Below are 14845 nucleotides of genomic sequence, written 5' to 3'. Positions count from 1 at the left end.
ATATGAGCAGGAGCAGAGACAAAGGCATTCTTGTTGAAGCTGACCCTGAACCCGAAAGGACCTTGAAGAGAAAGCTAAGAGAAACCAAAGTACAACTCTCTTTAGAGGACCTGACCGAATTCTTCAAAGAAGAAGAACTCATGGCAGCCGAAAATAACAACAATACTAACAATGCAAGGAAGGTGCTGGGTGACTTTACTGCACCTACTCCTGATTTCTATGGGAGAAGCATCTCTATCCCTGCCATTGGAGCAAACAACTTTGAGTTTAAGCCTCAATTAGTTTCTCTAATGCAACAGAATTGCAAGTTCCATGGACTTCCAATGGAAGATCCTCATCAGTTCTTAGCTGAATTCTTGCAAATCTGTGACACAGTCAAGACTAATGGGGTAGACCCTGAGGTCTATAGACTGATGCTATTCCCTTTTGCTGTAAGAGACAGAGCTAGGATATGGTTGGACTCTCAACCTAAAGAAAGCCTGGACTCTTGGGAAAAGCTAGTCAATGCCTTCTTGGCAAAGTTTTTTCCACCACAAAGATAGAGTAAGCTTAGAGTGGAAGTCCAAACCTTCAGACAGAAGGATGGCGAATCCCTCTATGAAGCTTGGGAAAGATACAAACAATTAATCAGAAAATGTCCATCTGACATGCTTTCTGAATGGAGCATCATAGGTATTTTCTATGATGGTCTCTCTGAACTGTCCAAGATGTCTTTGGATAGCTCTGCTGGAGGATCTCTTCATCTGAAGAAGACGCCTACAGAAGCTCAAGAGCTAATTGAAATGGTTGCAAATAACCAATTCATGTACACTTCTGAAAGGAATCCTGTGAACAATGGGACTAGTCAGAAGAAAGGAGTTCTTGAGATTGACACTCTGAACGCCATTTTGGCTCAGAATAAAATGTTGACTCAACAAGTCAATCTGATTTCTCAAAGTCTGTCTGGAATGCAAAATGCACCAAACAGTACTAAGGAGGCTTCATCTGAGGAAGAAGCTTATGATCCTGAGAACCCTTCAATGGAAGAGGTGAATTACCTAGGAGAACCCTATGGTAATACCTATAATTCTTCATGGAGAAATCACCCAAATCTCTCATGGAAGAATCAAGAGAGACCTCAACAAGGTTTCAATAATAATGGTGGAAGAAACAGGTTTAACAATGGCAAACCTTTTCCATCATCTTCTCAGCAACAGACAGAGAATCCTAAGCAGAACCCCTCTGACTTAGCAACCATGGTCTCTGATCTAATTAAAACCACTCAAAGTTTCATGAATGAAACAAGGTCCTCCATTAGAAATTTGGAGGCACAAGTGGGTCAGCTGAGCAAGAAAGTTACTGAACTCCCTCCAAGTACTCTCCCAAGCAATACAGAAGAAAATCCAAAAGGAGAGTGCAAAGCCATAAACATGGCCGAATTTGGAGAGGAAAGAGAGGAAGTGGACGCCACTGAGGAAGGCCTCAATGGGCGTGCACCAACCTCCAATGAGTTCCCCAATGAGGAACCATGGGAATCTGAGGCTCAAAATGAGACCATAGAGATTCCATTGGACTTACTTCTGCCCTTCATGAGCTCTGGTGAGTATTCCTCCTCTGAAGAGGATGAGTATGTCACTGAAGAGCAAGTTGCTAAATATCTTGGAGCAATCATGAAGCTAAATGACAAGTTGTTTGGAAATGAGACTTGGGAGGATGAACCTCCTTTGCTCACCAAAGAGCTGGATGACTTGTCTAGGCAGAAATTACCTCAAAAGAGACAAGATCCTGGGAAGTTTTCAATACCTTGTACCATAGGCACCATGACCTTCAAGAAGGCTCTGTGTGACTTAGGGTCAAGTGTGAACCTCATGCCTCTCTCAGTAATGGAGAAGCTAAGGATCTTTGAGGTACAAGCTGCAAGAATCTCACTAGAGTTGGCAGACAACTCAAGAAAACAAGCTTATGGACTTGTAGAGAACGTTTTGGTTAAGATTGAAGACCATTACATCCCTACTGATTTCATAGTCCTAGAGACTGGGAAGTGCATGGATGAATCCATCATCCTTGGCAGACCCTTCCTAGCCACAGCAAAGGCTGTGATTAATGTTGATGGAGGTGAACTGATCATTCAAGTGAATGGAGAATCCTTTGTGTTTAAAGCTCAAGGATATCCCTCTGTCACCATAGAGATGAAGCATGAAGAGCTTCTCTCAAATCAGAGTCAAGAAGAGCCCCCACAGTCAAACTCTAAGTTTGGTGTTGGGAGGCCACAACCAAACTCTAAGTTTGGTGTTGAACCCCCACATTCAAACTCTAAGTTTGGTGTTGGGAGGTTCCAACATTGCTCTGAGTATCTGTGAGGCTCCATGAGAGCCCTCTGTCAAGCTACTGACATTAAAGAAGCGCTTGTTGGGAGGCAACCCAATAATTATAATTTATATAGTTTCTTTTGTTATTTTATGTTTTTTGTAGGTTGATGATCATAAGAAGTCACAAAATCCATTGAAAAAGCAAAAACAAAATGAAAAACAGGAAGAAAAACAGCACACCCTGGAGGAAGATGCTGCTGGCGTTCAAACGCCAGTAAGCCTAGCAGTTGGGCGTTTAACGCCCAGTCTGGCACCATTCTGGGCGTTTAACGCCAGAAAGGGGCACCAGACTGGCGTTAAACGCCAGAAAAGGGCTAAAACCTGGCGTTAAACGCCAGGAATGGGCATCAGCCCGGCGTTTAACGCCAGAAATGGGTCAAAATGTGATTTTTGATGCCATTTGGTGCAGGGATGACTTTTCCTTGACACCACAGGATCTGTGGACCCCACAGGATCCCCACCAATACACCACCATCTCCCTCTTCCTCATGTCTTCTTCTTCTACCCTCTTCTTTCTTCTTTTGCTCGAGGACGAGCAAACATTTTAAGTTTGGTGTGGTAAAAGCGTCGCTTTTTCGTTTTTCCATAACCAATTATGGCATCCAAGGCCGGAGAAACCTCTAGAAAGAGGAAAGGGAAGGCAAAAGCTTCCACCTCCGAGTCATGGGAGATGGAGAGATTCATCTCAAGGGTGCATCAAGACCACTTCTATGAAGTTGTGGCCATGAAGAAGGGTCAACTTTGATCAAAAGGTTGGACCAAGTCCTCATAGATATCTGTGAAGAGGACGCCCAATGGAAGAGAAATTCAAGAGGGAAGCCGGTTCAACTGAGAAGGCATGACCTCAAGCTCATCACTAAGAAAAGGATGGAGCAAACAAGAGACCCCTCTCATCATGAGAGAGGAGCAACAAAGACAAGGAAGAGACATTGAGGAGCTCAAGCACTCCATAGGATCTTCAAGAGGAAGAACAAGCCGCCATCACTAAGGTGGACCCGTTCTTTAATCTCCTTGTTCTTTATTTTCTGTTTTTCGAAAATTTCATGCTTATGTTTATCCATGTTTGTGTCTTATGATCATTAGTGTCTTAGTGTCTATGCCTAAAAGTTATGAATGTCCTATGAAATCCATCACCTTTCTTAAATGAAAACTGTTTTTATTACAAAAGAACAAGAAGTACAGGATTTCAAATTCATCTTTAAAACTAGCTTAATTAGTTTGATGTGGTGACAATACTTTTTGTTTTCTGAATGTATGCTTGAACAGTGCATATGTCTTTTGAATTTGTTGTTCATGAATGTTAAAATTGTTGGCTCTTGAAAGAATGATGAAAAAGGAGACATGTTACTGAGGATCTGAAAAATCATAAAAATGATTCTTGAAGCAAGAAAAAGCAGTGAAAAAAAAAAGAGAAGAAGCAAAGCGAAAAAAAAAAAAGAAAAAGAAGAAAAAGAAAGAAATAAAGTTGTGATCCAAGGCAAAAAGAGTGTGCTTAAGAACCCTGGACACCTCTAATTGGGGACTCTAGCAAAGCTGAGTCACAATCTGAAAAGGTTCACCCAATTATGTGTCTGTGGCATGTATGTATCCGGTGGTAATACTGGAAGACAGAGTGCTTTGGGCCACGGCCAAGACTCAATAAGTAGCTGTGTTCAAGAATCATCATACTTAACTAGGAGAATCAATAACACTATCTGGATTCTGAGTTCCTAAAGAAGCCAATCATTCTGAATTTCAAAGGATAAAGTGAGATGCCAAAACTGTTTGGAGGCAAAAAGCTACTAGTCCCGCTCATCTAATTTGGAGCTATGTTTCATTGATAATTTGGAGTCTATAGTATATTCTCTTCTTTTTATCTTATTTGATTTTCAGTTGCTTGGGGACAAGCAACAATTTAAGTTTGGTGTTGTGATGAGCGGATAATTTATACACTTTTTGGCATTGTTTTTAGTATGTTTTTAGTAGTTTTAGTTGAGTTTTTATTATATTTTTATTAGTTTTTAGTTAAAAATCACTTTTCTGGACTTTACTATGAGTTTGTGTGTTTTTCTGTGATTTCAGGTATTTTCTGGCTGAAATTGAGGGACCTGAGCAAAAATCTGATCCAGAGACTGAAAAGGACTGCAGATGCTGTTGGATTCTGACCTCCCTGCACTCGAAGTGGATTTTCTGGAGCTACAGAAGCCCAATTGGCGCGCTCTCAACGGCGTTGGAAAGTAGACATCCTGGGCTTTCCAGCAATATATGATAGTCCATACTTTGCCCAAGATTTGATGGCCCAAACCGGCGTTCAAAGTCACCTACAGAAAAACCAGCGTTAAACGCCGGAACTGGCACCCAAATGGGAGTTAAACGCCCAAACTGGCATAAAAGCTGGCGTTTAACTCCAAGACAAGTCTCTACACGAAAATGCTTCATTGCTCAGCCCAAGCACACACCAAGTGGGCCCGGAAGTGGATTTTTATGTCATTTACTCATTTCTGTACACCCTAGGCTACTAGTTTTCTATAAGTAGGACCTTTTACTATTGTATTTTCATCTTTGGATTATTTTTAGATCCTTTGATCATCTTCGGACATCTAGTTCTTAGATCATTTGGGGGCTGGCCATTCGGCCATGCCTAGACCTTGTTCTTATGTATTTTCAACGGTGGAGTTTCTACACACCATAGATTAAGGTGTGGAGCTCTGCTGTACCTCGAGTATTAATGCAATTACTATTGTTCTTCTATTCAATTCCGCTTGTTCTTTGTCCAAGATATCACTTGTTTTTCAACTTGATGAATGTGATGATCAGTGACACTCATCATCATTCTCACCTATGAGCAAGGTGACTGACAACCATTCTTGTTCTACAAGCATCTGAGGCTTAGTGAATATCTCTTGGATTCTTTAACCGGAATCCTCGTGGTATAGGCAGGACCTGATGGTGGCATTCAAGAGAATCCGGAAAGTCTAACCTTGTCTGTGGTATTCTGAGTAGGATTCAATGATTGAATGACTGTGACGTGCTTCAAACCTGTAACCTACTGGGCGTTAGTGACAGACGCAAAAGAGGGATTCTATTCCGGTAGGGGAGGGAACCAAACCGGTGATTGGCCGCACTGTGACAGAGTGTATGAGCATTAGCTTTCACTACGAGGATGGGAGGTAGCCATTGACAACGGTGAAACCCTACACGAGCTTGCCATGGAAAGGAGTAAGAAGGATTGGATGAAGACAGTAGGAAAGCAGAGAGACGGAAGGGAAGGCATCTTCATGCGCTTGTCTGAAGCTCTTACACCAATGATATACATAAGTACCTCTATCTTTATCTCTTATGTTATTTTCGTTTATCACTATACCCAATTGAGTCTGCCTGACTGAGATTTACAAGGTGACCATAGCTTTCTTCATACCACCAATCTCCGTGGGATCGACCCTTACTCGCGTAAGGTTTATTACTTGGACGACCCAGTGCACTTGCTGGTTAGTTGTGCGAAGTTGTGTTTATGCCATGGTACTGAGCACCAAGTCTTTGGAGCCATTATTAGGGATTGTTTATGTTTTGAAAAGTATTGATCACAATTTCGTGCACCAGTAATAAAAGAGAAAATTAAGAAATACTTACAATGGAAATAAGCTAGAATCCAATATCAAAATTGGAAAAGAAAAACTTATAGTATAAACCCTAACTAAACCCTAAGGAAATTGAGAGAAAACCTAAGCTAAAAACTACCTAAAACTATCTAAAAATATGCCTAAGTGTATTGTGTATTGTATGGTATCTTCTCCCCTTGCTAGCCCTTCCTTATATGCTTCAGACCCTTTAGAAATGGGCCAAAAGTCTTCAAAATCGCGAGCCACGTGACTTTTTAATGAAGTCATGCGCTGAGACTTGTGCGTACGCACACTTGACTGCTTTTCTTTTGTTTTCTTCATGTTTTTTCTCAATTGTATGCTTCTCATCCACTCTTATCAAGTCATTCCTACCTATTACACCTGAAATCACTGATCAAAAATATCAAGGCATCGAATGGAAAGAAAGTGGAATAAAATTAATTAAATTAAGCACAAAATAACATGTTTTCACAATTAGACATAATTTAGAGAGAAAACACAAAAGTATGATATTTAGATGAATAAATGTGGGTTTATATGGTAAAATCCACTCAATTCAATCTAAAATTTATCATCAAATATGAATTTATCAGTTAGCTTGAGGTGTACGAGGCTGTAAGGACAAAAGCAGCTAAGAGCACTGAGGAAGCAAGTTCTGAGATTCTACGATTATCGGAGTGGGAGACCGAGCTGAACTCCCAAGTGCCGAAGGCTCAAAATCTGGCTTCCAACATGGAGAGCTCTCTTGCTGTGGCTCTTGTTGCTGCGGAGCCTGCGAGGGATGAGGCAGAAGATTTGAAGAAATAGAATGCCAGTCTTCTGGTTTTATAAGTTTTATTCTGTCTTGTTGGATATCCATTTTGTGTGGCGTCGGGGTTGATCAAATCCCGGTATTTTTCTTTTTTGTTCATACTGTTTGTTTGGTGAGAACGTGAAAAAAGTAGGTAATATTTGAATGAAATGGCCTTTTATTGAAGGTTGAGCCTCGTTAAAACCTCCCGTTTTGGGTAAGAAAGAATACTCGAGGAAAAGAAAAGGACAAAAGGGTAACTATAAACAAAAATATAAAAGAAACAAAAATGATAAATAAACCTTAAATTTGCTAAAGGTACTAGTCTAGTGTAGGGATGTCGATGGGACAGAGAATGCCTCCATACTCTCCGTCTCTGACCCCAGATTTTGTCCCCATCCACGTTCCCCACGTTCTCCCTGTTTCCTGCGGGGCCCCATTCCCTATCTCCTTATATTATTATATGGAAATTATAGTGAAGATTTCTAAAAAATAAAGAAAAATTACAAAACATTATTATAAAACACAAACATATCTTATTCAAGATTATAATTTACAAGTCCAAAAATACAAAATAACAAATCATAGTCCAATAAAACAAAATCTTAAAATACAACTTCCATTCTAAATAAAGTCGTAAAATAAAATCTTCAACATCAAATATATATTTTTTCATTGTCAAAATACAACTTCCAATAAAGAACTTAATGTTCTCTATTAAAATACAACACAAACATGAATATGTTAACATACATCATAAACAAGAATACTATATATTAGATAAAAATTCAACATAATAAAAAATAATTACCTAAACTCCTAAATTCCCCATATCAATCCCCCGTATGTGAGGTTTAACAATGATTTATAAAAAATTAAGAGTCTTGTAAAACTTTCTTGGAAAATAAAGTAAGATTCCACATTAGCTGGATTATTATTAGGTAAGCACAATCATTCTTATTGTAAATTTTAGAATTAATAAGATATTGTCTACAATTTAATAGTTGTATGTTTCAGAAACTCTTTAATCTATAGTATTTGGTATAACTCTAGAAAATGGATAACTAAGCAGATTTGATTACAAACAAATCAACTAACAAAATCAAAAGTTTAGAATTGTATTCATTAACAAAAATAACAACCACCAACATAAAAAAATCAACATCAAAATCAAATTCACGGGAAAATATAAAATTTTAAAATAATGAAAGCCAAATGAAGTTCAAATAGACTTGCAAGAAGAAAATCTCATGAAAGCCAGCATCGAACCCTCACCGGAAGTGTATCCGCTCTAGTTGCTCAAGTATATAGGGTCGATCACTCAATTCTCTTCTAATCATGCTTTCCATGATTTGTTTTTCATCTAACAATCAACAATTATTCAATGCATACATACATTCATCATGAGGGCTTTATTCATAGGTTGTAATGGGGCTAAGGTAAAGGTAAGGATGCATATGGTCAAGTGAGCTTAAAATTTGAATCTTTGATTAACCTAAGCTCTCACCAAACACATATAACAACCTATACAATCCTAATATAATACCTAGCTACCCACGATTCCCACTTTTTCCACATACTCATGCATTCTCTTTAATTCACATTTCATATGCATTGTTATTATTATTTTGCCTTGGGGCATTTATATATATATATATTCGCTTTTTATTTTTTTCTTTTTCTTTATCTTGTATTTTTTTTTTTGCAATAAAATATCTACAAGAGTATCAATGCATATGGTTTTACGTATGGTGCATGAATATGTACCCAATTTTCAAAATTTTTGACAAAAATACAAAAATACCCTTTTACCTCAACCAATGTCCCAAATTCCCCATACCCAAATGATACACACCCTCACTAACCTAAGCTAATCAAAGATCCTAATTAAGGACATTTATTGTTTTTCACTTAGGGGGTAGTGATGTGCTAGAATTGAGAACAAAAGGGATTAAATAGGCTCAAAGTTGGCTAACAATGGTTGATGAAAGGTAGGCTATTTGGGCAAGTGAGCTAAATCAAATGATGGCCTCAATCATATAAATGTATGTATACACAAAATAATGGTTGCCTGGTAATACAACTTGATTCTGGGTTGACCACTGGCTGCCTGGTGTGTATCGACTTGTTGATTTTGTTCAGAATGGTATATTAGAGGATAGATTGGAAGATAGAGTTTGTGACTATGTTTCGAGCTCAAATTGGGATCTTAATCATATTTTGGAGTTACTGGGCGAGAACTGGGCTCCCATTTTTGCCGCGACAAAACCTCCTGAAGCGAGCTTTGGGGATGACCAAGTGGCTTGGTTGCACTCAGCAAATGACTCCTTTTCCATTAAGTCGGCCTGCTCCATTTATCTGGAAACCCCTGAGGACTCGACTGCTAGTCTGTTTTTGAAGGTTTGGAAGCTTAATGCCCTCAAAGAATCCGAGCTTTTTGTTGGTTGGTTGCAAATGATGCCTTACTCACTAATGCTTTGCGATTTAAAAGGGGATGGCTCAAGATGATATTTGCAGGATCTATGGAAACTTTTCTGAATCTGTGCTCTATGTCCTCTGTGATTGTAGAATTGCGTACACGATGTGGAAGAGCATAAAAAATTCATTGGGTCTTGATAATTTCTTTAACAAACCTCTTTAATTTTGGCTTTTGGAGAACCTGTCATCCCAATCCACCTATCAAGGTATGCCTTGGCCCCTACTTTTCTCTTGTACCATGAATACTCTTTGGTTTCGTCGGAATAAATATATCTTTGAAGAGGATCAAACTATGCCAGAGGGTATTGTCCATTTGGTTGCTCTTCCGCTAGCTCGAGATTATCCTGCTACCCAGTCTGAGTTTAGCAGAATAAGGAGAAATATTGGTTCTTTTATGAAAAAGCAGATTCATTGAACTAAATATAGATGGTTCAGTGTCAAAGGAGGGAAAGGCTGCGTGTGGTGGCATTTTGCGGGATCATGAATGACAATTCTTAGCTTGTTTTAGCGCCAATCTAGGTGTTTGTACTATTACTGTGGCTGAATTGTGGGGCATACTTCTTGATACGGAATTAGCTATTCACTTGAGTATTGCTAATCTCGCTATTTAGGTTGATTCAAGAGTTGCAGTTTTGTTGTGTTTGAATGATACTATCGATCTCCATAGAGCTCGCATGCTCATCATGGCTATTAAAGACAGGTTCAGCAAGTTTTCAAGTTGGGAGCTTTACCATGAATTTCGAGAAGCAAATTGGTGTGCCAATCATTTAGCATCTAATGGATACTCTTTGAAGTTTGGTTGTCATTTCTTTTATAATTTATTTTCTTGTATTTCGTTCTATTTTCTTTCTGATGTCATGAGCATATCCTTCTCTAAAATAGTTTTTACATAGTATTTTTGGACGTTTTTGCTCCGTTGTTTATAAAAAAAATTATTAAAAAATTCATAAAAAAAATTTCATTAAAATTCTTTAAAATTATAGTTAAACGTAACGGAAACGAATGATTGGTAAAATGTAATATGTTTATTGATTTATTAGGAATATGAGAAATATTTGGATGACCTAAATTTTCTAAACAGAGTACTATATATTAATTCATTGTTTTCCTACCATATGTATTTTAGGAGTCATTTAATTCGATAATAACCTTTCTCAAATCCAATTAACTAGTAATTTACATAATTAAGTTCGGTAGACTTATTAATGATGAGGATTGAATACAAGTACCTTACTTCTTTTGAGTATGGAAAAGAAAAAATGGAAGAAACAGAAACTAAACTCTAACTAATTTATTTACGTAAGAAAGGCAACATGTTTAATAGAAACCATATATTATCCTTTTTTTTTCCTTTTTTTTTGTATCATTATTATATTCAGCAAATCAACTTAATAAGAAAGAGTATATGTCTCTCTCAATCCAGCTAGGCAATCTTACATGTATAATGTGCTAGTGATCAAAAGGGAAGACATTTAGCATAATTAGCATATAATTAAAGAGTCATTAATGGTGACCAGTGAGGAACACCCAATGCTGATGTTCATGTCTTTGCTAAAAAGCGATTAAAGAAAAGACATTCCATCTAACTCATTGCTTAGACCCAATCCTTGACTGATCCTGTTTAACCCCTTGATAATTCCCCAACACCCTCTCAAGTCTCATCATTATATAATCACACATCATAAGCATTTCTTAAACAGCCTAGCTAGCTAATACCCAGTACAAGTCTATTTCAGACATTAAATCACTACTTTTCTTTTATATATATTTCGTACTTTTTTTATTGTTAAATAATATGTGAATTTATTTCGGTTCTGTTAGAGAATTATTTCTTTAATCAATAATCACCGATAAAATAGTAGACGAGAAAGATTAATAATTTCTGTTAGAATAATACTGCATAATTAATATAAAATTTACAATATTTTGATAACATCTGATTGACGAAAGTTATTTTATATCAAATTTTATTAAATTTTAAACTATAAATTTTAAATTCTAATACTATAAAAAAAATTAATCCAAAGAGTTAACTAATATTAATAAAAAATATCAGCTCTCCTATCATTTCTCTTTGTATTGTTATTGTAGGAAGGAAAAAAAAAAGCTAATTATTGACTAAAAAAAATATTCTTATTTTTTTTTTAAAAAAAATAGAGAGTGGGAGTGGAATTTTGGACCCCATCAACATGTAGTAATAAAGCTAAGAGCTATGGAATTTTCTTAAATTATAATATAATGGTTGGCAACTTGGCATATATATAACAATTTGAGGCTTATAACATTATATTAAAATATAGATTAATGTGATTTCTCCAAGATTTACATGCGTTTTAGGGTCTACGATTCTTCGTACCTTTTTATTTTAGTCCTTTAATTAAAACAAATTGATTTAATTTAAATATCTCTTTATTACTTTTAACTAGTGTATGTTCACCTACCTTGTACGGGATAATACATAAAATTATATTAAAAATTTTATTAAAAAATTAAATAATATATATATAATAATTATTATTATAAATATTTTATAAAGTTATAATTAAAATCAAATTTTCAAAATTTTTAATATTAAAATATTAAAAATAATTAGTATTTGTCTTAATCAATTTGAGTTTCTTAAGTGATCATCTCACTCGTCCGCTTAAACAACTATTTGGAGTTAGAATCTCGCCTTGTGTATATAGCAATCCATTGGCTAGCGATAAACCCTTAATAAATAGAGTATCAATACGTGATTAGACTTGGCAGGAGTTTTCGAATACGCAGGTACCGGACCCGTCCATACCCGGATGGAAAGGGTAATAACTTGACCTGAGTCGGGGCAGATTTTGCTCAAGACAGGGTATGGATGGGTTTAGAGTGTACCCGCCCCGAATATATACATATAAACACTTTTTAGGAATTAGAATTTGCCGCACATCACATATGATTCATAGCTTCGGTCTATACTTTATAGCCATGGAAGATAAACTCAATCATCCTCACCTAAAATCTTATTCTTCTCGACATCTTCACAAAAAAACCGCATAGTTCCTGTCATGTTGTTGCTGAGTCCATCGCCGCTTACCTATTCACAACTCCCATCTTCCTTTACAGCCAGAGACGGACTCACGTTTAATATAGAGGGACATTTGCCCCCACAATTTTTTTTTTTTAAAAAAAGTAATACTTATATACATATATACCACTTATTATATTATATTTGTCTCAAAATAAAATATAAATAGTTCTTTTGTATTTTATGTTAACAAATATTTTGTTAAACTTAACACATAATAATAATTATATTGTTAAATTAAACTGTACTTATTATTATTAGAAAGGGTAAGAGAGAGCAGTAGAGGAAAGGTTTGTGTGTATTCAAGTTGTGTAAAATGATACAATATAGAAGGGTATTTATAGGTGCTAAGAGAATCAAAATAATAAAGACGTAATATCCTATAATAAATATTTAGATATGTTAAATAATGCTAATTGATCTAATTAATCCTAATTATACTCTAATAATTATATTCAATTAATTGATATACATAATATTAAATTGTGTTATACTTAAATATCTCAATTAGTTGATATAATTAATCCACCGTAATGAATTGTATTTAATGAGTTAAAAGAAATAAATCAGGAAACATTCTAAGAAACATGCCACATCAACTTTATCATTAAGTGCAAAAATTCGATTTTTATATAATAGAATAAATAGAATAGATAAATATCTCATTATTCGTTATTTTAACTTATCTATTATATATTTTTTATATTTACCACTCAATATATTAAAATACAATTTATATATCTAAATAAGAATTACATAAATATTTAATTAAAAGAGCATTTAATTTTTTAAAATATAATAATAGTTTTAATTTCTTTGATTTTTCTTTTTACATTTTTTTTGTGTGTTTTTTTAAATAAAAGACAAGCCTAGAGCAAGAATAGGAAGAGATTGTAGTATTTATTGAAGAGGGAAAAAATAAATATAATTAAAATTCATACATTTAAAATGTGTTTGAACTTCAAAAAATGAGATGAGACATGAGAATCCATGGACACTTGGCTTCAATGAATCTGTTTACACCATTCAACTAAGTATTTTTTAGCTTTTTGTTTTCTTCTCTTCTATTTCATATGAATTTATGAGTGCCAAACATGCTTTGCATAGAGTATTTTTTAACTCCATCCTAATCCATATATTATCTTTGCTAAACAAAATATAAAAGAAAAAAAAGACAGTAAATAAATTAAAGTTATTATTATTTAAAGAGACAGTAAATATATTAGTATTTTTGTATTTTAAATTAATTAAGATCTAAATGAAAGATAACATTAATTTAAAAAAGTTAAATTAAAATTAACTCAAAAATTGATATTTAAATTATAAAAAAAAAATTAATTTTCATATTTTATAAAATATCATACTGGCGGTAATTGTAAATATGACGCTACTTAAAATTAAATAAAGTAACACAGATAAAACAAATTAAAAAATAAAAAATAACTTAATCTTGTATAAAATTTACCTATAAAATTCTGTACCGAAAAATGAATTTAATTTTAATATATTAATAATATAAAATATTTTATATAATCATTCAATTCAATTAGATTTATCTATTTAGGTCATTATTAAAAAATAAATTTAAGATACCAACATACAATTACTTTAAATTAAGGAACAATTATCAATACTATATAAGGACACACTATTCCACTAAGAATGATTGCCATAAGGAATAATTTTCTAATTTTCTATACTAATATTAGAAAGTTTATATAATACTATATAATAATATTATCATTATCAATACTATATGATATCAAAACAAAAAAAATTACTGTGTTAATATAATATTATCAATATTATATAAATCATCTTTGTATTTATTTTTCTGTGTGTATATAATATTTAATTAACACGTTAAGACAAATATAATATTTTGTTAATATATATATATAATATAAAATGATTTAAAAATTATTATTAATTCGTATATAATGTATAATTAAATTTAATAAATTCGATTAGAATAAACAATAAATTATTTATTTTATTTCAGACTTTATAAATGAATAAATTAATTAACTAATATAATAACTTATAATTAATGTAGTAAAATTAATTAAGTAATATATATTATAATAAATTATATTAATATCTAAAATATCTAATGAAATTAATTAGCTGATATAATTAAGTTATGGTAATAAATTGTATTGAATGAGTTAAAATAATTAAATCGAAAAATACTCTCCGGAGCATGCCTCTTCAGCTTCGTGCAGACATCCGATTTTTATATAATAGAATAGAATTTTTTAAAGGAAAAAACAATAGCATAACAATAAGAATAATATATAGAATTAAAGAAGAAGAAAAAAGAACTACGTAGGCTACGTTAGTATGTTAGTATTTTCAGATACAAACGTGATGAATAAATAAATTAAACTTTTCTTCTTTTTTTTTTTTAACCAAAGATAGGTAGACTCAAATTTGCGACGCATTTGAGCTATAATTCATTGTCAAATAAATTAAACCATTCACCAAATGTATTTAAATAAGTTAAATTCAATTCGTACTCTTCAAATTATGACTTCATAGTTTCTCAATACCAAACCAGATAAACACT

General features: G+C 33.9%; 1 non-coding gene across 1 annotated transcript; it reads right to left on the bottom strand.

Annotated features, from left to right (window-relative positions):
• Positions 1 to 545: 545 nt before the first annotated feature.
• Positions 546 to 649, bottom strand: LOC130952542 (small nucleolar RNA R71). Its single transcript, XR_009074722.1, has one exon. It is a non-coding gene; the product is annotated as a small nucleolar RNA R71 (small nucleolar RNA).
• Positions 650 to 14845: the final 14196 nt, after the last annotated feature.

This window comes from Arachis stenosperma, chromosome 9 (genome assembly GCF_014773155.1).
Source record: "Arachis stenosperma cultivar V10309 chromosome 9, arast.V10309.gnm1.PFL2, whole genome shotgun sequence".
Lineage (NCBI taxonomy): Eukaryota > Viridiplantae > Streptophyta > Magnoliopsida > Fabales > Fabaceae > Arachis > Arachis stenosperma.
This window is presented reverse-complemented; position numbering and strand designations above follow the sequence as displayed.